The sequence below is a fragment of the Dermacentor andersoni genome, chromosome 9 (assembly GCF_023375885.2).
Source record: "Dermacentor andersoni chromosome 9, qqDerAnde1_hic_scaffold, whole genome shotgun sequence".
Lineage (NCBI taxonomy): Eukaryota > Metazoa > Arthropoda > Arachnida > Ixodida > Ixodidae > Dermacentor > Dermacentor andersoni.
The window spans coordinates 13,432,411-13,459,383 of record NC_092822.1 but is presented as its reverse complement, the minus strand read 5'-3'; the positions used below and the strand labels follow the sequence as shown (position 1 = coordinate 13,459,383).

Here is a 26,973-nt window from a genome sequence, read left to right as displayed (position 1 = left end):
GAGGGAAAGCCAAATGAGAAGGTGAGCTGGTTTAGTGCGCGATTATTATGAAGAAAACAAAACAATGCGAAAATGGGACAAGTGATAAGACAGGATTTGCACAATAAGAAAACCCATCTAGCTGTTTGTAATATGTAGATATGAAATGCCGCGGAGACATTTGTGAATGTCTCGATAAAATCTCATTGTCGCACGACCAAAAACAGATAAAGATGGAATCAATCTCCGTGAAACGTACAGAAACAGATGAAGAGGTAATCATGTTCCGTGAAGCCCTAGGGTCTACAAACAGTAGTGAGAGGATAAATATTGGCGCGGTGAATATAAGCAAAAAAAAAAAAAAGAGTTTCGAAGATTCTATTTCACATAGGAATGCTAATAATCAAGGCCACACGCATTAAAAAAAAAGTCACATAAGTTCATGCTCAATCCTAAATCCAGGGAAAACACGGGGATGGCTGGAGATGTAAATTCAAGACGATGAGCAAAACGAGAACAAGGTAAAAGCGGGAGCCGACGTTTCGACAAGTGTACTTGTCTTTTTCAAGGCAGCATATGCTTTCCTCGGCACAGTATATATAGGTAGGCTTCTTCTCAAAGGGAGAAGGGGTAAGGCCGATGGGCGAGACAACGACGGAGGGCATGTTAGCGGCGAGGGTGTAGACTTGAAAAGAAATGGGTGCTATTCAACGTCGGTGAGGGAATATGCTGTGGCGCCGTGCGTCAGCAGACCATGCATTTTTTTCGTGGAAGGAGCCTAGACAACGGGGGTGGGGGGGGGGGGGGGGCGTGTCTGTTAAGATTATCTACTAATAAGATTATTAGGCACGCCGTAGGGGTGGGTGGGGTGGGAGTGTACGGTCTAGTTTTGACTACCTAGGGTTCTTTAACGTGCACCCACTCCACGGCAGTTTTCGCATCTCGCCCCCATCCGAATGAGGCCGCCGCGGACCGCATTGAGCCCGCGGCTTGGAGCTCAACAGCACAACGCCATAGATACTATAGGCTACTGTCGGCCGGATCCAGCGCACAGAAAAAAAAAACGGAATAATTTCAGATGAAGGCATTTCAAGTAGGACACAGAATTGAATAAAGTCGAGCCACATTAAGCACGTAAAGTCAGCTTACAATATATGATAAGCAGTCTACTCAATATTTGCCGAGAATATCGCGAAGAGGCGAAGAGTTAAATAAAAAATTAAAATGCATATAGTGACAATGTCTTAAAGTTTCATATTATAAAGTATGATCCCCATTTGAAAGGAGAATTCACTTATCATCGTTTTCAGTTCATTTATTGATACTGTCAGCCCAACTTTGGGCTATTACAGGAGTGGTAAGTGACAATACCAGCAACAATATATCTACAGGATAAAGAATAAAAGTACACTTTGGTGAATGCACTGATACTAATACCATGGCAAATACAGCATGTAATACAATACCTAGGTGATTACAGCATTAACATTTGGCCGAATTATGGTATGCATACACACGTGCTTTTGACATTTTCAAGGAAGTCACGTATAGATGACGTCCTTATTATTGAGTCTGATAATAGATTCCATTGTTTCATTGCTCTAGGAAAGAAGCTGTATTTAAAACAATCATTTCGAGTAGGAGGAGGGATACAGATACTGTGGCGATGACGAAAATAGTTACGAGCGTAGAAGTGAAAATAGTCATCTTTATCAATTTTAACATGGCCATGAATATGAAAAATAAACTTCAAACGGTCATACTCAGCTCTAGACTCTAGAGAGGGAAGTAGAGCAAGTTCACATAACTGGGTAGGAGAGCGGGAACGACGATATTTGTTTAAAATAAATCGTGCAGCAAGCCGCTGCATTTTATCCAGCTTAGACTGGTTAGATGAAATGTATGGGTCCCACACAATTTTTGCATACTCCACAACTGGTCGAATCAAAGTTTTATATGCCAGGCATTTTACTTCAGTGGTAGCATTCTACACATTTCTGCTAAGCGACCACAATGCTTTCGGGTGCTTTAGAAGATACTTAATCAACGTGTTCATTCCAACCCAAATCCGAGGTAAGCTTTAAACTCAAGTATTTGAATGTTGATACTCTTTTTAACGCGACACCTTCAATGGAATAAGCGTAATCAATAATACCTCGTTTTCTAGGGATGGACATGTAAACCGTTTTTTCAGAGTTCAAAACCGTTTGCCAGCTTTCACACCAATTTTTCACATTTTGCATGTTTGAATTTAAATCGGCCTGATTGGCAGGTGTTCAATACGGTTATATAATACGCAATCATCTGCGACGAGTCTGATGGGAACTGTAATGTCTTGCGGCATGTCATTGATTAATGATAAAAATAAAAGGGGGCCCAATACACTTCCCTGAGGTACGCCAAACTCTACAGGCGAAAAGGAAAACCAGTATCCCTCGCATGCGACAAATTGGTCTCTATGGCTTAGGTAAGACGAAAACCATTCAGATAAGCTAGGGTTTTTGAATATAGATTTAATTTTAATGGAACCTTTGGGTGCAGCACCTTATCGAAAGCCTTGGCCAGATCTAAGAATAGTATATCTGTTTGGCCTCGATTATTGTATATGAGGGTTCATGAACAGTCTCCATTAGTTGAGTCACTGTATAGAGCCCTACAACAAAACATCATCGTCTGCAACAAAACATCATGATCAATCGAGATAAACATTTGAGAGCTGTCAGCATTTTGAAGCATACGGGACGGGAGACTAAAACTGGTCTTACGAAGAACTTAGCTGAGCATGTAGCTTCCTTGCGCATCACCTACGCAACAGCTGCGGACGGTAAACGAAAACTGCGCATTGGTATATGAGCGCGCAGCTTCTACACACGGGTAGATTCTGGGCCCTGGTTGAAGCTCTGGACCGTTCGGAGAAAGACGTACTATACATTTCGCCTGAATTCACCAATATAGTATACCATGGCAGCGGGTGTTCTGTAAATGAAAAAAGAACGTGGTTGGTTCCCCCGGCTCAACCCAGTTCGCTGAATAATATTGTGCCGCGACCCCTACATCTCTGAAGTGCTTAGGTTAAACACGGCTGTTTTGTAATTTTGTCCAGGCTGTTTTCTTTCTGCTCCTTGGGAACACCGCACGTGCCGTGAAAACAAAGAAGGATGTTATAGCCGCGCTTCCTCGTAACAAAGACAAATTGCTCTCGAGGTCGACGAGCTTTCCGGTAATTGGGCAGCTATACAGCTACAGGCCTCTAGAGGGCGTTCTATAACTTCTCGTCCCAATCGGGCAAAGATTCAAGACAACAGGTTTGTTTCTACCTAAACTGTTCGAAATGGGAGACTATTGTGTGCGGTGATCTTCAGCCCATGCTGCGCGGCGTGAAGAAAACCACAGATTTTGTGTGGCGTGCCTTGTTCCATCAGATCTTTTCACGGACGTTGAACCAATTGTACCGTGATTAAGTTCCAGGCTGTTGTCGTTCAGGCGAATGCTCAATCTGTTAAACGAAGATTCGAATGGATTACAAATTCGTTTCACAAGTTATTTTTAGTCTCTAAAGCAACCTGGAAAGTAACTCTTATATACAACTATTCTCTCTAAAACACAGCTTTCCCTTGACTTCTTTCTTTACCTCTAAGGACACCAATGATATGTGAGTGCAAATAACACTGAGAAGTTTATTCGAATTACACTTGCAACGCAGTGCAGCACACACATTAGTGTAGCTTATAGGAAGATCCTTAATATTTAAAAGTTACTAAATATGATTGAAGCAACATTTTTTATTTGCGAAAGTTATTTTTTTAAGCATTGCACGTATTTGTGTTTGCACAATCCATTTTATGTACGTGTTCTTGTAGCTGTTTTCTCCACGCTTTCGAGTGCTGTGCTTGCCATTAACGAGCACCGCATTTGGGTCTTTCTCTGAAAATGTACAATTTTGTGAACTGCTAAGGAACATTTATTAAAAAAATTATGGGGTTTTACGTGCCAAAACCACTTTCTGATAATGTGGCACGCCATAGTTGAGGGCGCCGGAAATTTATACCTCCTGGGGTTCTTTAACGTGCACCTAAATCTAAGTACACTGGTGTTTTCGCATTTCGCCCCCATCGAAATGCGGCCGCCGGGGTCGGGATTCGATCCCGCGACCTGGTGCTCAGCAGCCCAATACCACAGCCACTGAGCAACCACGGCGGGTAGATTTATTTATGTATATCATATTGTGCGTATGCATGAGAAATTTACAGCTATTTTCACTATATTACTATATCTCTTCCTTGCTTGAAACCTTTACATCGTTGGGGGCACATTTACAAATTCAGAGAACAGGAGTAGCCGACACCATCTAAAGGCCCCAACGTGTGCTTGAACACTGATAATCAATCACTCAATCAATCAATCAATCAATCGAATGTTTAATATAGTGCCCAGAAGCAGCTTCGGAGCCTTCGTACTGGTGTACTTAAATAATAAACACGCGAGACGAAATGTACCGAGAAGACAATTGTGGTAAACAACACAATATGAGATAGTGAAGCAAATAAGGAAACAGAAAACGACGAGACGGGCGTAAAATACAGTTAACCATACAACATGATTATCTACACACTTATTACTTGCGCTGAGTTTCAATATTCAGTTGAAATGGCAAAACAAAAAGTTAAAAAGTTCTTGCATGTTTTTAGTCAAAGCATGTACAGACTACGAATTCTTTACGGTTAAGCTAAAATATACGCTTGCGTCTTGTAAAACAAAGACTGCTGCAGGTACAGATTTGATTACATAGGAAGGAAAAAAGTGGTGAAGGAAGGCAGGGAGGTTAACCAGTTTTGCCTAACCGGTTTGCTACCCTACACATGGGAGCGGGATGGGGGGGATGAAAGATGGGGAGAAGAGATAGAGGGCACATAACACGGCACACACATCATTGGTTACAGTCTGTCACTCTTGTGCGGTACGTGACATCACTGTCACAGCCGCTTGTCCAAGCCCGTATCCTTCATAAACCGAAGTAGTCCCTTCGTCGCCTTCAGCTGCGATGTCTTCAGTCGGCGATATGTGAAAATGGTTGCAACTGACAATGGTCTATTGTCAAGGTGCGCTAGAACGGACGCCATGGACTGTCTCTGAACATTATATTCAGGACAGTCGCACAGAATGTGTTCCAGCGTCTCCTCGCAAAGACAGGCATTGCAGAGAGCGTTGTCGGCCATTCCAATGCGAAACGAGTAAGATTTCGTGAAGGCCACCCCTAGCCATAAGCGATAAAGCAGGGTGGCCTCACTTCGGCGGAGTCCGGTTGGCATACAGAGATGCATCAAGGAGGGCAGGTCGTGTTGATGATTGCTGCGGTTGGTCTGGCTGCTTGGTGTGCACCATAGAGAGAGCGTGATCTCCCGTGCAAGCACTTGAAGTCTGCTGGCTGCGTCGGACCGTGAAAGTGGTATGGCCTCTTCCTGTGTGTCTTCAAGAGCTGTCCGAGCGGCTTTATCGGCGTCTTCATTTCCGATGACGCCGCAGTGACTTGGCAGCCACTGAAACGTCACGTGATGTCCTTTCTCATGTGATGTATGGAGTAGGCATCTAATATCGAATACGAGCTGTTCGAATGGCCCGCGACGCAGAGCTGATAGTACAGATTGTAGGGCTGCCTTTGAGTCGCTGAAAATTCACCATCGTCGAGGTGGTTCCCGATTGACAAAACAAAGTGCAGCTCGAAGAGCAGCTAGTTCCGCAGATGTAGATGTCGTTGGGTGGTCAGTCCTAAAGCTGATGGTAATACCTCTTTCTGGGACGACTACAGCACCGGACGAACACTGGATGTTTGTGGAACCGTCAGTATAAATATGTGCACTGTCTGCGTACCTCTCGTGCAGAAGAAGCAGAGACAGTTGTTTCAGCACAGGCGACGACAGCTCAGACTTTTTCCCGATTCCTGGCACGTTGAGATGGACTGTGGGGCTGACAAGGCACCAAGGGGGCATCGATGGTTTAGGTGCAGCGGTGAAGCCCGAGGGAAGTTTGTCGTTGTACTTGACAATAGTTTTTGAGAATGATGCTTGGTGCCTGTCTGAAGGTAGTGTTGCAAGGTGGTGATAGGGGGCCCGTGCCAAATGTCTGATATGCGTTCTCAGGGTTTCCACCGTGATGTGAGTCTGCATTGGATGGTCCCGAGCAATCGCAATAGTTGCCTCAGTTGACGTGCATCTCGGCAAACCAAGACAAACTCTGAGTGCTTGAGCTTGCGCTGCTTGCAGAACACGAATATTTGTCTTGCAGGTGTTGTTCAGTACAGGTAGACTGTATCTTAAAAAACCGAGAAAGAGAGCTTTGTAGAGTCTCAGCATTGCGTCTACTGACATCCCCCACGTCTTTCCTGTCAGGTATTTAAACAACTGGGAGGTTACTGTTAGGCGTCGTTTCATGTAAGCCACGTGCGGGCTCCAACAGAGGTCTCGGTCGATAATTACGCCAAGAAATCTGTAGGTTCTGACATAGGAAATGGTCCGCCCATTGATTGAGATGACATAAGGCGTCATTGGTTTGCGAGTAAACGCCACTAGGGCGCATTTTTCTGGCGATATGCTGAGACCTTGTTCACACAAGTAGCTCGCTGTCAAAGTAGCCGCTCTCTGAAGCCGTGCACGTATCTGAGGACGTGTGACTGCCGAAGTCCAGAGACAGATGTCGTCTGCGTATACTGAAATTTTGGTGGTAGTTGGCAACTGTTCAGCAAGCCCAATAAGAGCGAGGTTGAATAGCGTTGGGCTGAGAGCACCGCCTTGAGGAACGCCCTTGCTGGTATAGCGTCGCGTAGTTGGGCCATCGTCAGTTAATACATAGAATGATCTTGCAGATAGGTAACTTGCAATCCATAAAAATACTCGGCCACCTAGGCCAACCGTCACAAGAGCGTCGAGAATAGCCTCATGTAATGCGTTATCGTATGCCCCTTTCACATCTAAGAATAAAGCTGCAGATAAACGTTTACGGGACCTTTCGTGCTGGACATATGAAACGAGATCAACTACATTGTCGATGGAAGAACGGTCACGCGGAAACCAGCCATGGAACTCGGATAAATCTTGTAGTGTTCAAGGTACCATTCCAGGCGGCCAAGGAACATCCGTTCCATTATCTTTCCTACACAGCTGGCCAACGCTATCGGGCGGTAAGAGGTGAGCTCTAGCGGGGATTTGCCCTGCTTCAAGATTGGCACCAGGCGGCTCACTTTCCATTCGTCAGGAACATTTCCCTCCTGCCATGAGGTGTTGTAGAGACTCAATAGTGCTATCCGTGCGGATTCTCCGAGATAGCACAAGGCTCGGTATGATATACCATCTGGACCCGGAGATGATGAGCGCCTGCAGAGAGCTAGTGCCGCCTCGAGCTCCTCCATTGTAAAAGGGTACATAGAGTACGTTGCAAAATATGGGACCTAATGCTAGACTAGCACTTTTGGAGTTACTCAATGACCTGTGGAAAAAGGAGTGTGTCCCCGACTCTTGGAAAACAGCACGTGTGATAACTGTATTGAAGCCTGGTAAAACTCCTCTTTCTCTTGAGTCTTTCGTCTTGTGAGTCTGACGAACGGTTTATGCAAGGTCATGAAGAAAATGATTGACACTAGGCTGCAACGGTGGTGCTAGCAAACAGACGCACTTCCCTTCACATGACAGGATTTCAAAGGCGGTGATGCACCTTGGATGCAATTTCGGATATCTTTACCTGCGTTAAACTTGAGCGAGCTAGGGTAAATATCACAACAGCGGACTTTTTTTAGACGTCAAACGGGCCTTCGACAAAGAAAGTCATACTCATATATTGTGTAGCCTGCTAGAACTGGGAGTCTTTGGAAGGGTTCAGGTAATTTGATACCAGTGCAGGGATGGAAGGTGTGAGGATCTGAGGGTGTTTTGTAATAAGGAAACCAAGCCAAATTACATAGAATGATTTACGCGGGTCAAAGATTGTCTAATCGGCCGCTACTATGTATTACATTGGAAGCATGTGTCATAAATGTGACCATGTTTGTTGTTGTGGAGCGACGTAATACAAAGCCACGTTATTCATCTATCAAAATGTTCTTCGCACTGACAGATTCAGGGCGATGTAATACAGATTCAAGCATTTTTGATGCAGCGCAGAGGAATGGACATAGGCCTGTAGATACCAACTGCACTTCTATTGCCCCATTCGTTTACGGGCACTACCAGTGCTGCCTTCCAAATGCTAAGAAACGTGCCAGACTTTAGGGAATTGTTGAACATGTTTGTGGGAACAGAGGCAACTATTCTTCCGTACGTCTTAAGAAGTTCTGGAGGGATACCATCAGCGCCACAAAAAAGGGAAGGTTCGAGGCGCTTCATACACTTGAAAACAAGGTCTTCATTGAGTGACAGCGTGCACACCGTATCACACTCAGAAGGAAGGTTACTTCCGGTACAGGCATCATTTACTCCGAATACATAAGCTAAATGTTCTGTAAAGGCTGCAGTGAGCACAATGTCGCACCCGTTGAGGTGACGTTCTTCTTACGTCATACAGCAGCGGACAGCCAACACGCTGCGACCATAGAGATGCTGCGACTGCGAGGAGCACGAAGCCAGAGTGCGCTGGCTGCTCGCTGCTGGATGATGTAAGCAGAATGTCGCATCCAGGGGCGTGGCTTCGCACTCCTTCCAGCTTCGCAGTTTCGGTTTCCCGCGCTTTGATAGGCGAAATTCGCCGTGCAACAGTTCCGCAGGTAATCGCATTTTTTTCAGATTGAAAAGTTCATACTTTTACAAAGAGCTCGCCTTAATTTCCGCTGAAACTGATAGTTTAAAAGGTAATGATTGGATTTTTCTGTTAAATAGCGACCACCACTGACGGTATGTATCCGAAGGAACCATACATTTAATTAAAAACGGCTATTTTACATATTACTTAAAGCATTCGTAGACATAACCGGGTATACAGTTTGATAATGCTTTGGAAAACCGTTAAGCACGATGACGTGACAACAAACATCAAATTTAACTTCGGCTTCAAATTTGTCAAAGCTTTAGCTTTTAGTATGTGGTACGCACATAACACAAGTACAAAAAGGACGATTGGCGTAGCCACTTCTTGCAATCGAAGATGCCAAGATGACAAAGTCGGGCTCATTTGACACGAAGCGTGTGGATCTGCCTTTAACATTTTCGTCAATTGAATTATTGAAACTAAATGTCAACTGCGTCAGAAAGTTCAGAGAGTAACTTCTGAGATGAGTTGTTAGTTATAGTACTGTGACTTGAATATGTTCATGGTAATGGCACTGCGGCGTCGTGTGCTAATGACACAGCCGGGACACAAAAGGCAACGAATGGAGAACCTGGTTACTAGTTAGTAACGGAAGGCCGTTAGACAACAACCAATAATAACGGTGACGGGGAGTGGGAATCAAGAGTCGAGTTGTGCGGTGCATTATCGATGATGGTTCGCGATGTAATTCACCTCATCATACACATACATTCGTATCCCGTTACGTTTCTTACGCTAACAGTCCGTCGTTACGTCACACCGGAAAGTTATTGCGCACTCATTAGCGAGAATATTGTCGCGAGGTTGCGTGCATAGTGGCTGCGTATTAGCGACGCCCCGTAGGCTGCATTGTCTGAAGCTTCATATTTACGAGCTAATATAGTAACGCTCCAATAAGTGTAGAAACCGGGAGATGAAATCACTTACGGACGGAAATACGGACGTTAATTGACTGAACGGATGTCGCCGCTAGCATTTACTTAACGCTAACGTATTGTGCCCCCTTATAGTCATCAGTCCGATACAATAGATATAGGTTTGATACAAGACACAGCCGGACACTGATACGTGTCGTTTGGTGAAAACTAGACCCATACCATGATATGCGCTCTATAAGTTCTCACGAGTACAAGTGTGTGGGCGGGGGTTTGAAAAGACCGATTCTCGCGTCCATGTTTTGCGCGCCTGCTTTTCAGCGTCATGCCATCACCGTTTTGTGACTCAGACCTGCCCCCCGCAGCCTTTTACTGCGGAATCTAAACCGCAGCAGTCAGTAAGACCATTTCACTGTTTTTCAATTTGTGAAAGACGAATAGAATGAATCAGTAGCTTTCTGTACAAAAGCTCCGTGTCTCTATTATTGTAAAATCGGCACTTCTTGAAAAAGCTATCTTCACTTTGTAACAGTAGCCCGTGGAAATGCCTATGGCACTCAGTAATAAAGCACGTCACTATTGAATTCTTACATTTTCATTGGCGAGCCGAACCCACCGAGCACTGAACCTAAATTTTAGGTACTCACGATCACAAAACTATTCTGGATATCTGCGAATATGTCATGATACCGGTATGATCTCCCCCGCTATGAACCGGGCCAACAAACTCTTTATATTCCTTGGGTTTCGGTGTGTCTAGAAAATTAAAACAGCCATTTAGTCATGGGATATCTATTCATGACACCAAAGAGCTTCACAGGCTTGCAGTCACATATCAAGAAATATTCCATTGCTGTAATGTTAATTTTTCCATACAGTAAGCCTTCACCTAAAAGAACAACGCCGTACAAGCTCATCAATCTCCCTTCAAATTTCGAGGCATTGGAAAACTCCAGAGGCTTACTTACTTCGGTGCATAAATCTCATCCATGATGCATATAATGACATTGACTTCCTTGTATTAGTGAACAGCAGTTTTGCAGTGCTTTCCTAAAATTCCTATGCAGTTGTTTTGTGAATTCCTTCATTAGCTGCGGTCAAAGAACCGGCGGCTGCAGGCGTTGCATGATACCTTCTCTTCTCTGAAACGTAAATTATGCATAAGATCGTTCTAAATAAAAAAGAGATACGAAGAGCACAAGACCAACATATACAATGCACAAAATAAAAATGTAACTGGGAAGAGTGCTCATCAGTCCACCACCATGAACAAACGCGTCTCTCCAGAACGCATAAACATCGATTCTCGTTATGGTGGAAACAAATCAAGAAAACTTGCTAAGGTACAAAGAAACAAGTAAAATAACTACACTTATTTGTCTCGTCCTTCCTCAGGGAGCACTCATGCCCTAGCTTTGGACAACAGTGATATCAAGAAAACGCAGACTACTGCTGTCGTCGAAAGCAGGTACCGACATGGCTCCGTTCTCAACAGCTTCGCATCCGCGTTCGTAAACCACTACTGACAATAGAGTCGACAACAGGCTGAGGCACTCTGCCCATGCAGTAGGCTGCAGAGCGTCTACAATAGCAGATGAATGGGAAATAAATGGAGCGTTACCATGGTGATGGCGAAGACAAAGGGAACAAGAAGACCTCCAGGAACAGTGAGACGCCGTTTCTGCTGCGATTTGCACCGCCCATTGCGTGTGGTACTTTCTCTCGGGACTCGTCCCTTTTGATCCGCCGCCTGTGCACTGTTCTCGTTCAGTTGCACTGCTTGCAATCCCAATACCCCTGCAGGAATAGAGCCCTCAGGAGAGATCGTGTAAAACGAGTGCAGTGAATTTGGAACATAGAGAAAAAAAAAAAAACGTCCGATGGGTGGGAAAGAAAAGAAGGCGCGATATCGAAGACGCGTAGCGGCTCTCGCGACGAGTTTTGGAACGTAGATTTTGTGAGAGAATCTGTCTTTGTTCTCCGTAACGGTCTTGTGCGCTTTGAAGTCAGTACTGTTGGAGTGAGGAATTCGCAGTGAGGAATTGTATGCAAGAAAAAGAAAGAAAAAAGAACACACTTAGATCGCGAAGGTAAAGTTGGTAGGGTCTTGTTGCGCATGCATAAGCAGGTTAGGAACATGCAGAAGATGTCTGCCGGCTGGAGCGCTTTCCTTTTCTTCCTGTCGCCTTTAGTTTACACTCATATTTTGGAGCTAACCACTATCAGCACTTCCCATATAACGCCATCCCTGACTCTCTCGCTTTCTCTCTCTCTGCCAGTCCTTAGCTTACAGCTGCTACGAAATGGCAACTCCACAAACGTTTCATTTTGTAGTTGCCACGCACTTAGAATAACACACGCATATATATATGAACGAGAAGAAAGGGAGTTAACCGAGGGGCCCGACCTTTATTAATAATATCATGATAAGCCAACAAACAAAGACGCCAAGGACAACAGAGAGGAAATGACTTGTACTTATTGATCCAATTCAAGAAATGATAAATTAATGGCAATGAAAGTGTATGAAAAAACAACTTGCCGCAGGTGGGGAACGATCCCACATCTTCGCATTATATTATATCTAAGGCCGTGCCACGGCCAGACAGTTAGTAAAGAAATATTTAACTTCAAATGTGCGCCACCTGCAGATTCTTCCAATGAGACAATATCCGGACCTATAGAACACGTCCTTTAAATATATAGTTCATGTTTTCAGTATAAGCTTTGTTTTCGCCAGAAATTCTTTTCGATTGATGTCCACTGCTGATACCTTCTTCTCATCTTTTATTTGGCACATGTCTTCCTCAATTGATATGCGAAAGCGTCACACGCCACAGCTCCGTGCTTCTTTCCCAACGTCGTGCTTTTGCATTCTTCTGATAACAGTCTTACCTGCGCAAGCTTGCGGTGGCAATGAACTCGCAGTTATGAAACATTTTCTTAGAACATATTACAATACCATGCAAAATAGCACAGCGAAAAGCATTCAACGCACTTGAACATTTTTACGAAGGGACAGGCATGCTTAACAAGTACTAGATATTGCATTGAATTATCACACGATGTTACTATAAATTGCTTTATTATTTGTATTTATTAGTGCTTGTATATTACGTGTTATAATTTCTTCTTTTTTGTATTTCGTGCGTGCATTATTTTAACTCTGTGTCATTCCTCATATGTTTATATGCGCATCACAATCTACATCGCGGCCGGTTGTGTGTGTTTGTGACTTTCTTTACAAACTCATTTTGGTGCAACTTGCATTTGACTTTTATATTAATAGGTTCATGGGCGTATAGGACTGTGTGCTGTGGATTTATGACCCTAGGACGTGGTTTATTTTCATTTTCTTACATATTGCTTTTAAATTGTTGTTTCCGCTATGACAAAAGGAGTAACCGCCACCGAAATAAAAGATAACAACGCATACATGTAAGGCAGTTTTCATTCGCTAGTAATGTCAACGTCCGAAAGCATTACCGATGGCTGTGGTACAATTCAGAAGCGCAGTGATAAGAGAAAATTCCCGTTTATACAATGTTGGCTAATTTTCGCACAAGCGAACCATGCCTTGCATAGATGTGACCGATCCCAGAGGGTGATTCCAGTCCTCCGAAGTCTGTGGTATAAACGAGTACAGACAAGCGTTTGTGCGACTTGTGTTCAGGCCAACCATATTGCTCGATACGTGAAGAAATATACGAAGGTGTGTAAATAAGATTAAAGCTAAGCTTTGAGACATGATAATAGACTCCTGGTTCTTGCCCTCCTGGTATCACCACTGGCGATAGTCGTAGTCAGGTTTCGGAAACTCGGTACGGTCGAAAGTAGGATAAATATTGTAGTTTGTATTTCACACCGGTGTTGAGGCTGCGTTTTCTTATAGATCTGGTTACTGCGCGGCGTTTCATCTTGGCGTTGTCGCGACACGAGCGAATCTGCTGCTCACTCCTCTTCCGGATCTGCGGTATCTTATTGCCGATATCTCGATTGCTTGTGTGCTGCCGTCGTTTGCATTTTACGGTGATGCTAGTTTTAAAGTCCATGCTAGCGCTATTAATGCTTTATACTTTCTAGGGGCTATCTATCTATCTATATACACATACACACATACACACACACACACACACACACACACACATACATACTGCAGCCTTAAAGGGACACTAAAGGTTAATATTAAGTCAACGTGGACTGTTGAAATACCATCCCAGAAACCTCGAAACGCTTGTTTCGTGCGAAGAAGAGACTTATTTTAAGAGAAAATGCGTTCTGAAGCGTCCGCGTACCTCTAGCGCAGTTCAAATCACCCGCCCTCCGATCGAGGAGTATTGACGTCATGGTCTCATAGTGACGTTGCGCCGTCGATGAGTAAAACGGCTCCCGCAGACGGCGCTACGGATTTTCTGCACAAAACGCAAACGCGCGGCCAGAAACAGAGCCAAGACAGAGCCGACAGCAGCGCGAAAGCGGAACTATGGTGGCTAGCGGAAGGGAAAGCGCACGACGATAAGCTGGTTCTTTATTTTATGACGCCAACTTCGACGCTCGTTGCAATGGATGACCCTGACAACGACACATTAGCTCGCGATGCTGGACTCGAGTTCGGCGATTTAAGCACTGATGAACGTGATGTGCTGTTGAGGGCTCGCGCTGCCGGCGTCGTTGCGTACTACTACGACGACGGCCCGCTTTGAAAGGCACTTCACGCGACTTCAGTGAGCCGGCGTTGAACTCGTAATCCTTTGGACGAAAGTGCAGCGAGCACACTACGTGATATTTCGGCTCTTTGCCAGCGCGCTGTGGCAGAGGTACGGCACTTAACCACTTCAAGCGGAGAGGTTCACTCGTTGGCACACAGTGATAAGTAACGTTGGATTCGCCGCTGCAACTGCCCTTGGCCAAGTTCCGCGGACCGTTCGCGCATCCCACGACATCACACGGACGTGGCATTCTCGCTGCTTGTTCCAAATGCAAGTTTCGCGAGCCAGCAGGACCACCGCAGCACGACGCGATAAAGAAACAACTGAAACTCCAAAGCGCGCGCGGCGCGAAGTCGAGCGCGCAGAGTCGAACGAAAACGAAACCTTTCGATCACCCATACTACTCAAGGGTAACGTCAAAATGTAATTTTTTTCTTAGAATCGTATAGAAGTAGGCAAGTAGCATTTTCTTCCGTCTTATAATCTAATGAAATGATCTTTTTAATACGAGTAGTTGAGTACTAGTGACATAAATTATGATGAGGAGTGCTTTCGTCATCGGGCTAGTACCGGAATGTCGCTGGGGGGTCTCAAATCGTGTCATGCATTTACCTCAATTTCTCGGTTACTAAAGCTCTGTTCGCGATTATATTGACGCCTTAGACGTTCTAGAGCATTGCTTTATCACTTTAACTTGACTTTCTGGTAAGCTTTAGTGTCCCTTTAATTAGGCTATTGCAGTAGTGAGATGAACAACAAACATACAAACATTTATAAACAAGCTTGCTCGAATTGTTTCAGTGGTAGTGAAAGGATGTTGCTCGGTAACGAATTCCAGACTTCAATTTCTCGTAGAAAAAAACTGTATTCAGAAGAATCATTGCGGGCAAAAAAGATTGAGATATTTAGAGGATGGTGACTCCTCGTACATGAGGGTTTGGAAAAAGTCAAATAATTATCTAGAGAGAAGAGACGAGGATAATTGATTAACGTGTGAAGGAATTTTAGGCATTCAAGTTTGCGACGCTCTGCAAGAGGAGCGAGACAAAGTAGAGGAAGAGAGTTAGACGGCGAAAATTCCTTGTCATATCTCCTGCAAACAAAACGCACTGCCTTTTTTGCACTTATCCTAGTTTTTTGATGTCACAGTATCTGTATGGATTCTATACAACGCAGCCATATTCGAGAATGGGGCGAATGAGGGTTTCATATGCAAGAAGTTTAGTTTCTTGAGGAGCAAGGTGCAGTGTACATTCAGTGAGTGCCGGGGCCGCAAGCACTTTGAGTGCCGATCGCTACACCATTCGCTCGTCAATCTATGCATATAGTCCTTTTGCCACGATATCTACGATGTTCTGCGAAATGAAACATGTTAGGTTTACCCGTTCCCTAACGCCGAGGCCTGCATGAAACAGCGTTTTCCACTTTTTTTTTTTTTCGCCCTTCTCCTTCAGTGTTTCGTCCTTTTTTACTAAAACGTTTTGACTTATCGGCGTCGCTGCCAGGTCACTAATGTGCTGCGTGCAATTTTCAGCACACTGGCCACTGCAATATTTATTGTTTTATTGTTTTGTTTTATGTGTTGGCATTCGCTCGGCTTTTTTATTCGTTTGTGTGCAATGTCCAGGTTCTCCAAAATAGGAAGAAAGGAAGACCTGGAATAAATTTTTCACTGGCGTCGGGAGCAGGCTTTCTCGATATTCCTTGGAAGAGCCCTTCAATAAGAGGAGGAAGAATTCTAAATAATCTGCCTCGTAGAATGCCGCCTCCCCCCCCAACCCCCACCAAAAAGAAAAGGAACAGCCGTTCATGAACAAGAGAACTCTCCAGACAACTAGTGCGTTAAGACATATGACCTCATGACAGCTATGACAACGATGACGCTGGCGACAAGACGAGTGTAGCTTCGAAGATGGTGTCAGAGTTCAAAGATCCCGAAGTCTGCATCGCATCCCGTGTGAAGGCAATTTTTTTCCAATATCTTCTACAGAGTGAACAGATACTCACGATACGTGCGAGATACGCCGATAAAATTCACAAAGTACACTCGCAGGTATTACCGCGGCATACAAACGCTGCATATCTTTAAGTGCTTGATAACAGCGTGAAAGATATGTCCGAGTAAGCAGACGACAAAACGGTTTGCGTCTTCTGCTCGGCTGTCCGTATCCTTTGACCTCTTTTCAAGTATTGAAGCTAAATTAATTAGTCACTGTAAATATCTTCAGGAAAATTATGTCGCAGATATGCTTGTAGGATTAGAACCGGAAACAACAAACAAAATATTAGGCATTTGTTATTCGTGCGCCAGTTATTGTGTTAGACCTATATATAAACGAACACAGGCATGAACGCAACCCTATCGCCCAACAAGAAGTTCCCTACTGCCCAGCTTGCAGTTCCCTTTTTGCTGTTCGCTAAAGTGCACAGCTCCATTTGTGACTGCGCACTTCAGTGGAGCGCTATAGGATGTTCCGCTCGTGTGAGCGCGCAGTTCCATTATGGGATTGCTGTGTTTGCCATAACGGACTGAGCCCACGTTAGTCAGCAATTGTTTATTGTGGGCGATGTGAATCGATGGTCGTAACCATTTCTTTGCCAGTCGATCACTTCTTCCTCTCACTACCCACTTGGTACTCCGTGCCTTTTCATTGTCAAAGCTACACCTCATTACATCTCTTTTCAGCTCCTTTGTAGCCTTCAGAAGTGCTCGATGGTGCGAATCAAGTAGTCGACCTATCCCCTACCTCCCTCCTTCAAGCTCATGCTGACGATACAGAAACTATTGCCATAAGAGCCGGACCCCATACTGCTATATTTTTGTCAGCTCGGGGATCGATTGATTAGCCACCTCGTCGGGCGGTTATTTCTCAACTAGGGCAGGCAATTACGCCGTCAACCTGCTGTCCACGTCGACCTCAGTAGCGCTTCAGTACTCCACCCCCTTCATCCACGAAAGAGTTGCGTAAGAACAATAATAAAGAAGGCTGAGCTAAAACAATGAAGATCATTCATTTCTGCGTTTTCTTCTTTTTTAGTGCGTTGCCGCAGTTTGAACGTTCCTGGTTCTTTCGCTCAGTGACTGTAAGGTGATCTAAGAGATGCTTCTGGCTAAAAAATGTGCCAACAACTGCAGCGCACAGGAGCAGTCTAGAAGTCTCGAAATAAAATAAAGAAAAATATACTTTATATAGATGAGTGACAATTTGCGTTGGCTTTCGACAAAGTAATTTCACCGCGCCACGTGTGAGACATCTAAGAAAACTAAGATCAGCTAGAATCTTAGCTTTTTCGAGTACGTGATGAGTCAACGAATACATTTTTAGTTGTCAAGTTTAAGCGTTATTTCAAGCTCATGGCCGCCAACTCTGAGTCTTGTGGTGATGAGACTACACGAATTCCAGCCTGAACTTGCAGGTGAGAAAGGTGATGTAGCAAAAAATTATGCTTCCGTTGCAAGCGAAAAAAGAAACTGTCTAAAAGTAAAAATACACGTCATAAAATGACGCTATGCAATTTCAGCATGTTAAAAGAAAGGCAGTGAGACTCGCATACGGGAGCTATAAAAATGAAGATTCACCATTACTTGTGAAGCCAAAGGGCACACAAGAATTATAACCATGAAGGGAAATTCGTCATGCGACGTTGCTTTACAACTGCTTCTCAGAAGAATAATTTTTATTAAAGAATGGGGCGGCAGTTTTGTTGTGGTGGCCTCGGTGGCGGCTCGAAGTCCTTGGACTCGGGCGGCATCTTCGGCTTGCCGGACTGCCCGGAGCTGGTCTTCCAACTCCGAACTTTTGAGAGCCGCCTCCAAGCGGCGGCGACTCCGACGGAGAAGGTCCCCCGCGGCCCCCGCAGCCGGGGCGGCGTCGGGAAGAAGCGAGCTAGAGGCCTCGCGTACTCTGGCAACGGCCGCGGTTAGGGACGCGTCGCGAACGGAGGTGGTTTCACTACCGTTGTTGCCGGCATATTCCCAGCGCATGTATCGCAGAGTTGCTCGCTGTCCGCAAGCTTTCCACGCATCAACTGGGTATAAACCCGGGTTGCAGTGATGTAAGACGACGGGGCTAGGGTAGATGTGGGCTTCTCAGAAAAAAAAAATTAATTCAGCCAGACTAATTGTGCACGCCCCTTAACGACTTGGAGAAGGACTCGTCACAAACGTGAACATTCACATATTTCCATATTTCCGAAGAGAAATAGCGTTAAATTTACTTTCTTTCTGAGAACTATTCAGGAGTCAAATACACTTGTAGCCCTGGTTGTCGAGCCAAATAATTGTTTGAAGAAATAGAGCAATAGTCTTTTAAAACCGTTTGTGGACTCATGTATTTATGTGGTGCTGGTTTTATTTGTTGTCGTCGCCTACGTTCTTGTTCTTCTGTCATTAATATGTGTTTCTAGCTCGTATCAACATTTCGTCTTTTTACGCTCATCAATGTCACTGTGGAAATCTGAAAAGATATTGCATGACACCCATTGCTACGTGTCCTTTATATATATATATATATATATATATATATATTGTGCGTTTCTGTTTCTTTTACCCTTCTTTTGCGACTGACAGCCACGAACAGTGTAATGACAGCACAAAATTTTGTCATCTTTTATGCCTATGTTTTATTCCTTTGTTCCATTTCTCTTTTTATGTCAACCATCCCGTCTCGTATTCGACGTATTTTTATTATGTTATTTTCTGTACATTTCATATAACTTTTCCTGCTTATGGCACTTCACCAGAGGCTGGCGATATAAGCTTTCATTATTAAATGTTATTATTTGCAATTGAAGTCGCCCCTTCTATAGGCTAAACTCACAGTATATTGGAACGAGTAAATCACCTAAACCATCTGCTTCATGAAGAGGAAAAAAAAAATAAAGGAGGTGTCATATTTAACACTATAGCTGACGCTAGCTATGGTTAAAAAAAATAAAAAAAGACCTGTATGACTCGCGCGCCCAGTGTCGGTGCCTGATATAATAATATGAATTCCTACACAAAAGCTGCTTTGTTACTTTCGACCGATTTCTATGAGTTTCCTACAATAAATTCCTACAATTCCTACAATATTTCTACAATAATATGAATTCCTACAATACATACATACATATATATATATATATATATATATATATATATATATATGAAGAGCAGTATGTTCCCATATAAACTCATCTGACCATATAGAATTATAGCATCGGGCGTATGTTTGCGACATTTTCAAAATCAACAACAAAAAATAGCATGAGTGGGGGATAAATTTCTTGCTTTTTTCTCGTTCCTCTCGTCTCATCAAATGGAGGTTAGGTTAAAATACGCCCGCCAGCTATCGGCGCACTATCGAGTAACTTTGCATAGGTGAAGAACGCAGGGAAAGAAAGGAAAACAAAGCAAGGCACTCTCAGTGCTCTAACGTTGGAAATGCATCGCTCACTGAGTGTCATGGTACATATACTGTTGTCGGCCCGCCCATTTTCTTCGCATAGGACAGTCACTATTGACAATGCGCAGCAATTCGCAAATCCTGGCAGGTATTTTCAGCAGTGCTTGCTAACAGGCAGTCCAAAATGTAAACGGTACATGTCGTGCAAGGGCGTGTTGTCCATATGGCAATTCTTCAGCCTGTACGTGTTTGTCGTCGCGTAGATGCGTATTTTTTATAGGGCGTGTCTGTGAAAGCCAGGTGGTTCGTTCTGCACGCGTGGTTGCTTCCGTGTATATCCTCAGGTTCTACGGCGTGATGCGCGTGTTTTTCGGTGCGCGTGTACTTTTAGTCGTCGCCCACCCACTTATTAGGCAGGAATCCCGCCGCGGCACACAACGTTCTCAGTTTGCCGATACAAAATGATTCCCACAGGCCCTAATGGTAGGGACAGAGTGGTTTCAGAAAACAAAATTCTAGCACATGCCATCCACGGCTGTTAATGGTCTACAGCATAGATTTGTATCTCGGAAGAGGCGCAAATGCCATGCAGGACCTCTCTTCGAGTTCGCACTTGCCATGTACGTCGCTCTCCATGGCTGGTTCTGACTCGACCTTCGCGATAGCACGGGTCAGCTAGCGTTCAATCCTACCAATGTTTGAACATTTCGGGTAAATGAATAGCTGCCCATCAACCAGTGAGACGGCGCAGAACGAAAAAAAAGGGGGGAAGCCAAGAATGGATATGTGTTGAATGTATTTAGGTCTCTTACTTCTCCCGGCATACTCATCTCCTCACCATACTCCCGTCGACCAGTATCATACATAGCCTTCGTTCTCCGGGCATCGCTGCGTCAACGTCTCACACTTAGCCCCCACATTATGTGGTGTTTGCATTTCGTAATAGCTTGGGGACGGCGCAGATCATAAACAAGGGCATCAGGCGAGAGTAGAGTTTTGACTTATGCGGTGTGTAAGCATAAACATCGCATGATATTGCACCGTGCATAGGAAGAAAATAAACGCAATTCTATGCATCGCTTTTATACGACCACTAAACTTTCACCTCATATATAGTATTCAAAGGTGTCTGTTGGATCTGTTTAATTTTCATTTCTGTGAATGTCTTCCTGGGAATTCTACGATAGTCTATATGATACTATGTTGTCAAGATGTCAAGGGGTTGTACAGAATCGCAAGAGACATCGAAATGACTTGTTCGTTGTGAGCTATTCATGGTGTGTTCACTCTTTCCGGTGAAGAGAGAAAGCCCACAAAATAAGAAAACATCATGTGACAACACTCCCAAGCACGCGAGGTAGCAGCACTGTCAAGCAGTCTCGGCGGGAAAGCAGTCTCCTTGACAGACGTCTTGACAGTAGAACAATTATAATGTTATCTAATTATTTCTAATTGGGTCATTATGTGTGACGGACTGAAATATTACTGCTGGTTTCTCAACTGGGCTCTGTACTGCATGCGTTTGGTTTTATTCGTGTAGAATGGACCATCCTTGTTTTAAAGGTATGTTCGGGATAGCTGATACACCATGTATATAGGTGTTTGTGATCAAAATGACGTCTGTGAGACAGGGAAGTCTGCCTGCAATCTATGAATGTTCCAAATATGTATTTGACAAACTTTGTTCCCAGTCTTCGCAGATGGGGAAAATTGTGCTTTTGTTCAGTGCAACAATCTATTGCAGCGCAGAATACTTTCTGTGCGCGTCATCTTTCGTTTCATCAAGCTTTAGCGGTTGTAGGCGTGATAGATGTATATTCTTAATCACCATTTTTGTCTTAATCACCATATTCATTTCAAGGGAATTTTCCACGTCTCAATAATTTCTCTCCTCGTATTCGAGTGCTGATTGCCGTGTTATAGTTTGTTAACGAAGCTTTCCCTCAAGTCTAAATATTTTAAGGCAGTTTGTCGTGTGCGTATCATGGCCACGTATGCTTATATCGCCTTCCGTTTCTCTACCACGGGTGCGCTTTAAAACCACGGCGCTGCAATTTTGCTTCAGAGACTTTCCTTCCCTTCCTTCTTCTCCTCCCTTAAACTGGCTCTCTTAACTACTACACGCAGAGACAAAGCAACAGCGCGCGCATTAGATCACGCGCTCGCCGTGCACGTGATCAAGCTTTTCCTAGTCTCTAAAGCCGCTCGAGTTCGCTCTTCTCCTCGGGCGGCCATTTTTCCAAGAAAGTATGCCTTCCAACCACTCAACATCATTCCCTTTCTACGTAAATGGACAACATCAGTCCCTTTCCACGTAAATATGAGGCTCGGAGCAGGAGCTATGGCGCTTGAAAGTAACCTGGGGCCTGACGAACCAGCCGACTGAGCTATCTTTCCGGGCAACATCCAAGGGTCACGAGTTCAAATCACCTGTTATGTTCCTTTTCTTTCTTTTTTTAATGTCTTTTCTTTTATTTTATCACTGTACGGGCACCCTCCTAAAAAAAAAAGATATATATCCACACAGTCGCCTACCCTATTAATGGTGTCAAAGATAGTAGGGCGGCACGTCTCTACAGCGAGCGAGTTAAGGCAGAAATAATCAGCTGACCATAGAAACTGAATAGTGTAAGCCTGTTAGCCTTTCTTCTGAGGGACAGTTCCACGAATTCATTTGATCGTATTGGGAGGTGCGAGCCATTTCACTTGGGAGTAACTGCAGTTAGCCAAGCCGATTTCCCACCTATAGCATACTGCGGCCGGGTTATTAACTTAGGAGCTGAAGTTTTACGACTAGTGCTTGTATAAGCGAATCCCCTGCGATTTCAGTCTTAAAAACCAGATGCCACGTCAGCCTCTTGGAAAAGTTCACCGATATGGCAAGATGCAGAGGCAGTTCCCTTCTTCCACGCTGTGATATATGTCACGCTTGTTGCAAGTGATCGCTCTGAATTGCGTCACGATGCACTTCCGGTTGCTGTACCGGACACGCACACGAAACGTCCGATAAACTGTCGGGACATTACACGGTCGGCGAATTTACTCCGCAAGCTTCGGTCCGGTTGAGCTCCCCTCTAACTTCTTTGCGGCTAAACGCCAGCCAAGTTTTTCATTAGTGCTTTGCGCTGTACGGGCCGGTTGTGCTGGGTTAACGAGCGCCTTCGTTGTGACATGGGAGAGGCTTTCGAAACGCCAGTCCCTCTATCTGTCAGTGAATATTTATGCGTTTGCGCGCATGTGTTCGGGCATGGTACCTAATTCATTCCGACGCTATCGCTCGCAAATTGTTGCATAAACTCGCAAGCTAAGTATATATAGCAGGAAAGATCTATAAACAAAGGAAAAAAAACAGTAAAAACGAGCAGCGATACTGATGTTCTACGAAGAACCCTTAAAGGCCAACTGCAAGGAAATTTTATACAGCGTAAAAAGCTTAATTTGAGATAATGTATACATATAGCGGTCTCTGTGCAAAATTTTATTTTTCGAAACTGAGTAGACTCTGCGGCACAGAAAGGTCCAGAAAATAGACGTTTTTGATACCGAAACTGAATAAAGAAGCCACCAGTTCGCCGGAAGTGACGTTTGTACCAGAACGTTGGGAAACAGCGCGGCCTTTGGTATTACCTCCGAGATTCCGCGGTGGTTGTGGCTGCCCGCGACGCACTGAAATATCTCGCAGGCGACGTGCTGTAGTTTACGACATATTCGCTAACCACCAGATACACTCCTCGTCTGCTCAGGTGCTACTTAAAAAATCTGCAAGTACAAAAATGTAACAACTACCAGCCTTGCAGTTTTGCAAATATTGCCTCAATAGTGCATGCGTTATATGCGTATTTATTAGGCAATTTAGCCAAAGAGATATTTCGCTGCAGTTGGCCTCAACACTGCAGCGTTGTGTGGCGAGTGCCGCTCGCAACACAAATCAGCCTCAACGACGCAACTGTATAGGGACGAAGAGAACAGCTACGAAAATGACAAACCACGATGACGTAAACGACAACGTTGATCAGGCATTGGCGAGTATACGCCTTGGCAATGGTCCCAAATGCTGAGCCGCTACGCATCCGGAAGATCTAATTATCCGTAGGCATATCTACATTTTTCTTGGAGCCGTTCCTGCCATAAAATCACGATGACCACGACTGCGACAGACGTGTGCAGGGATTTTAACCAGTGAAGTGTCTGGTTGGCTGCACTACACGTGTAAGAGGCTGGTATAAAGAAGGAAGAGAGGAATGCAGTGAATGTGCTTATGTGCGAGGACAGTCCTACGCAGTCAAAGGCGTTCGCACAAGCCATTCGTTCTTAGCTAAGAGAGAGTGAGAGAGCAAATGATAAAAGAAAGGTAGGACTGAGCCCGGTTGGCTACCCTACACTGGGGAAAGGGAAAAGGGGACGGAAAGAAAAAGAGAAAGTCTACTGGGGATATCGTTCGGTCACTCAGTCGGGATCAAAGACGCAGACTCAATCCAGTAGCTTTCAAATATTGCAGCAGCGCTTTTGTGGAATTTTGTAGCTGCGATATGCGAGGCCATGGTCCCAAGATCTTGTTCAAGGTGAACAGTGTTCTATCTAGTTTGAGAGTTGTGCAGAGGTCATGTCTTTCGTTTTCAAAAGATGGGCTGTAGCACAGTAAATGTTCTATAGTTTCCTCGACACCGCAGGCATTGCAGTCGGCGCTATCAGCTATTCCAATCAAAAACGTATGTGCATTGATGAATGCGATGCCCGAGCGTAAGCGGCACAGCACTGTTTCCTCATTTCGCGGAAGACCTGGTAACAGCCGCAGTTGCATAGATGGATCGAGGGAATGCAATCGATCTTGGGTGAATTCAGGTGTGTGCCACTTCTCTAATGTCATACGGTGTGCTAGCTTGCTTAGGTGTTGGGCTGCGTCGGTCCGCGATAAAGGTACAATGCGTTCTCAGCTAAAATACGCATAACAGCCATAGAGGCAAACCACGAGAAGATATTTTATTTCGTCACTAAAAAATCTTGGGTCACATCTTGAGGCGCACTGCAATCGCCACTACAGAAATTACTATGGTGCGATTTTCTGCACTGCCGGTCATCGCAAACAATTTTTTTTTGTAATGAATGTCCTGGTAGGCCTGACTTTTGGCTGCCAAGACGAGCTCAGTTATATTCTGTCCATACAGAAAACTTCACGACGGGCGTACCACAGCAATATTTTCTTCTGTTCGAGAGTATTTTTTGTAATGCTTCTGAACTGCGTTTTCTGTTTGTCCCATTAAAAAATCCAGTCTCTCTCTCATATATATATATATATATATATATATATATATATATATATATATATATATATGTGTGTGTGTGTGTGTGTGTGTGTGTGGTGTGTGTGTGTGGTGTGCGTGGGTGGTGTGTGTGGTGTGCGTGTGTGGTGTGCGTGTGTGGTGTGCGTGTGCGTGTGCGCGCGTGTGTGGTGTGCGTGTGTGGTGTGCGTGTGCGCGCGTGCGTGTGTGGTGTGCGTGTGCGTGTGCGTGTGCGCGCGTGCGTGCGTGTGTGGTGTGCGTGTGCGTGTGCGTGTGCGCGCGTGCGTGCGTGCGTGTGTGGTGTGCGTGTGCGTGTGCGTGTGCGCGCGTGCGTGCGTGTGTGGTGTGCGTGTGCGTGTGCGCGCGTGCGTGCGTGTGTGGTGTGCGTGTGCGTGTGCGCGCGTGCGTGCGTGTGTGGTGTGCGTGTGCGTGTGCGCGCGTGCGTGCGTGTGTGGTGTGCGTGTGCGTGTGCGCGCGTGCGTGCGTGCGTGCGTGCGTGTGCGTGTGCGCGCGTGCGTGCGTGCGTGCGTGCGTGTGTGGTGTGCGTGTGTGCGTGTGTGGTGTGCGTGTGCGCGCGTGCGTGCGTGCGTGCGTGTGCGCGCGTGCGCGCGTGCGTGCGTGCGTGCGTGTGCGCGCGTGCGCGCGTGCGTGTGTGGTGTGCGTGTGCGCGCGTGCGTGTGTGCGTGTGTGGTGTGCGTGTGCGCGCGTGCGTGTGTGCGTGTGTGGTGTGCGTGTGCGCGCGTGCGTGTGCGGTGTGCGTGTGCGTGCGTGCGTGTGTGGTGTGCGTGTGCGTGCGTGTGTGGTGTGCGTGTGCGTGTGCGTGCGTGCGTGTGTGGTGTGCGTGTGCGTGTGCGTGCGTGCGTGTGCGTGCGTGTGCGTGTGCGTGCGTGCGTGTGCGTGCGTGTGCGTGCGTGTGCGTGCGTGTGCGTGCGCGTGCGTGCGCGTGCGTGCGTGTGCGTGCGCGTGCGTGCGCGTGCGTGCGCGTGCGTGCGCGTGCGTGCGCGTGCGTGCGCGTGCGTGCGCGTGCGTGCGCGCGCGTGCGCGTGCGTGCGCGTGCGTGCGTGCGCGCGTGCGCGTGCGTGCGCGTGTGCGCGTGCGCGTGCGTGCGTGCGCGTGCGTGCGCGTGCGTGCGCGCGTGCGCGTGCGTGCGCGTGTGTGTGTGTGTGTGTGTGTGTGTGTGTGTGTGTGTGTGTGTGTGTGTGTGTGTGTGTGTGTGTGTGTGTGTTACATGCCTCGAATTAAGTTCTGTGAGTACAAAACATGGTCGCCTCCATTTCCTACGTCTCTGTTCTTTAGTCCGCGTTACGTCGCGTTGCCCAGGCAGAGCTATGAATGAGTAAGCGTCAAGGTTACGTTTTGTAATAGTTCTTTTTATTCAGAAGCCTTTTTTAGGAACCATAAATACCTGGTTAAAGAAACATAAACACATATCGTTAGCCTAACATCCAACTAGGTGCTGAGCATATAATGCCGACAATATCCCGTTGGTCTCATCTCGTGGACCGTCGAGCTCCGACGCCTGCAACGCCCACTGGCGACGTTTCTCATTGCGCCAGCGTTTCGAGGTGCCCGCTAGCTGCCGGGTCACTGTTCCTCCTGCGTCCAGCAGCAGTTGCCTTGAATTCTGCGCAGCGCCATCAAGTCGGCCGTTTTGGCGAGAATGCCAAATCTTTTTGACCACACACTTGTAAGAAAAAAAAAATAATAGAGCGAAATTTAGCCAACCGGTCAAATAGAACCACTGATAATTGCACGTGCGATGTGTCAGGAAGCTGCACTCAATTTGGATAGCTTCCAATGAGCTACCCGGCTCGTCCGGTCGTCCGTAAACGCAGCCGGGTTCTTGATTACACGCAAATTAAATTGGCCGCGCTCTTGGTAAATGACGCGGAACGTCGGCGTGTTACGTACCTGACGTGCCACACTCGGGTAATTGCGCATTTCCATATGCAGC

At 45.6% G+C, this 26,973-nt stretch overlaps 2 protein-coding genes across 4 annotated transcripts in view; one reads left to right on the top strand and one right to left on the bottom strand.

The window, feature by feature from the left end:
• The window catches only part of LOC129383766 (uncharacterized), a 644,189-nt gene that overhangs the window by 461,443 nt on the left and 155,773 nt on the right, over positions 1-26,973 (bottom strand). The window contains exons 2-3 of one of the 3 annotated variants that reach the window (XR_008611637.2): positions 11,266-11,457; positions 10,613-10,786 (exon numbers count right to left, since the gene is read on the bottom strand). The exons of 1 other annotated variant lie outside the window; for it this stretch is intronic. The gene's annotated coding sequence lies outside the window, so the exon portion shown is untranslated. The remainder of the gene's footprint in view (positions 1-10,612; positions 10,787-11,265; positions 11,458-26,973) is intronic. One more of the 3 variants, XR_011890258.1, reaches the window with a different exon arrangement.
• Positions 1-26,973, top strand: part of LOC126527057 (trissin receptor-like) — an 85,500-nt gene that overhangs the window by 6,438 nt on the left and 52,089 nt on the right. The gene's annotated exons all lie outside the window — the stretch shown is intronic.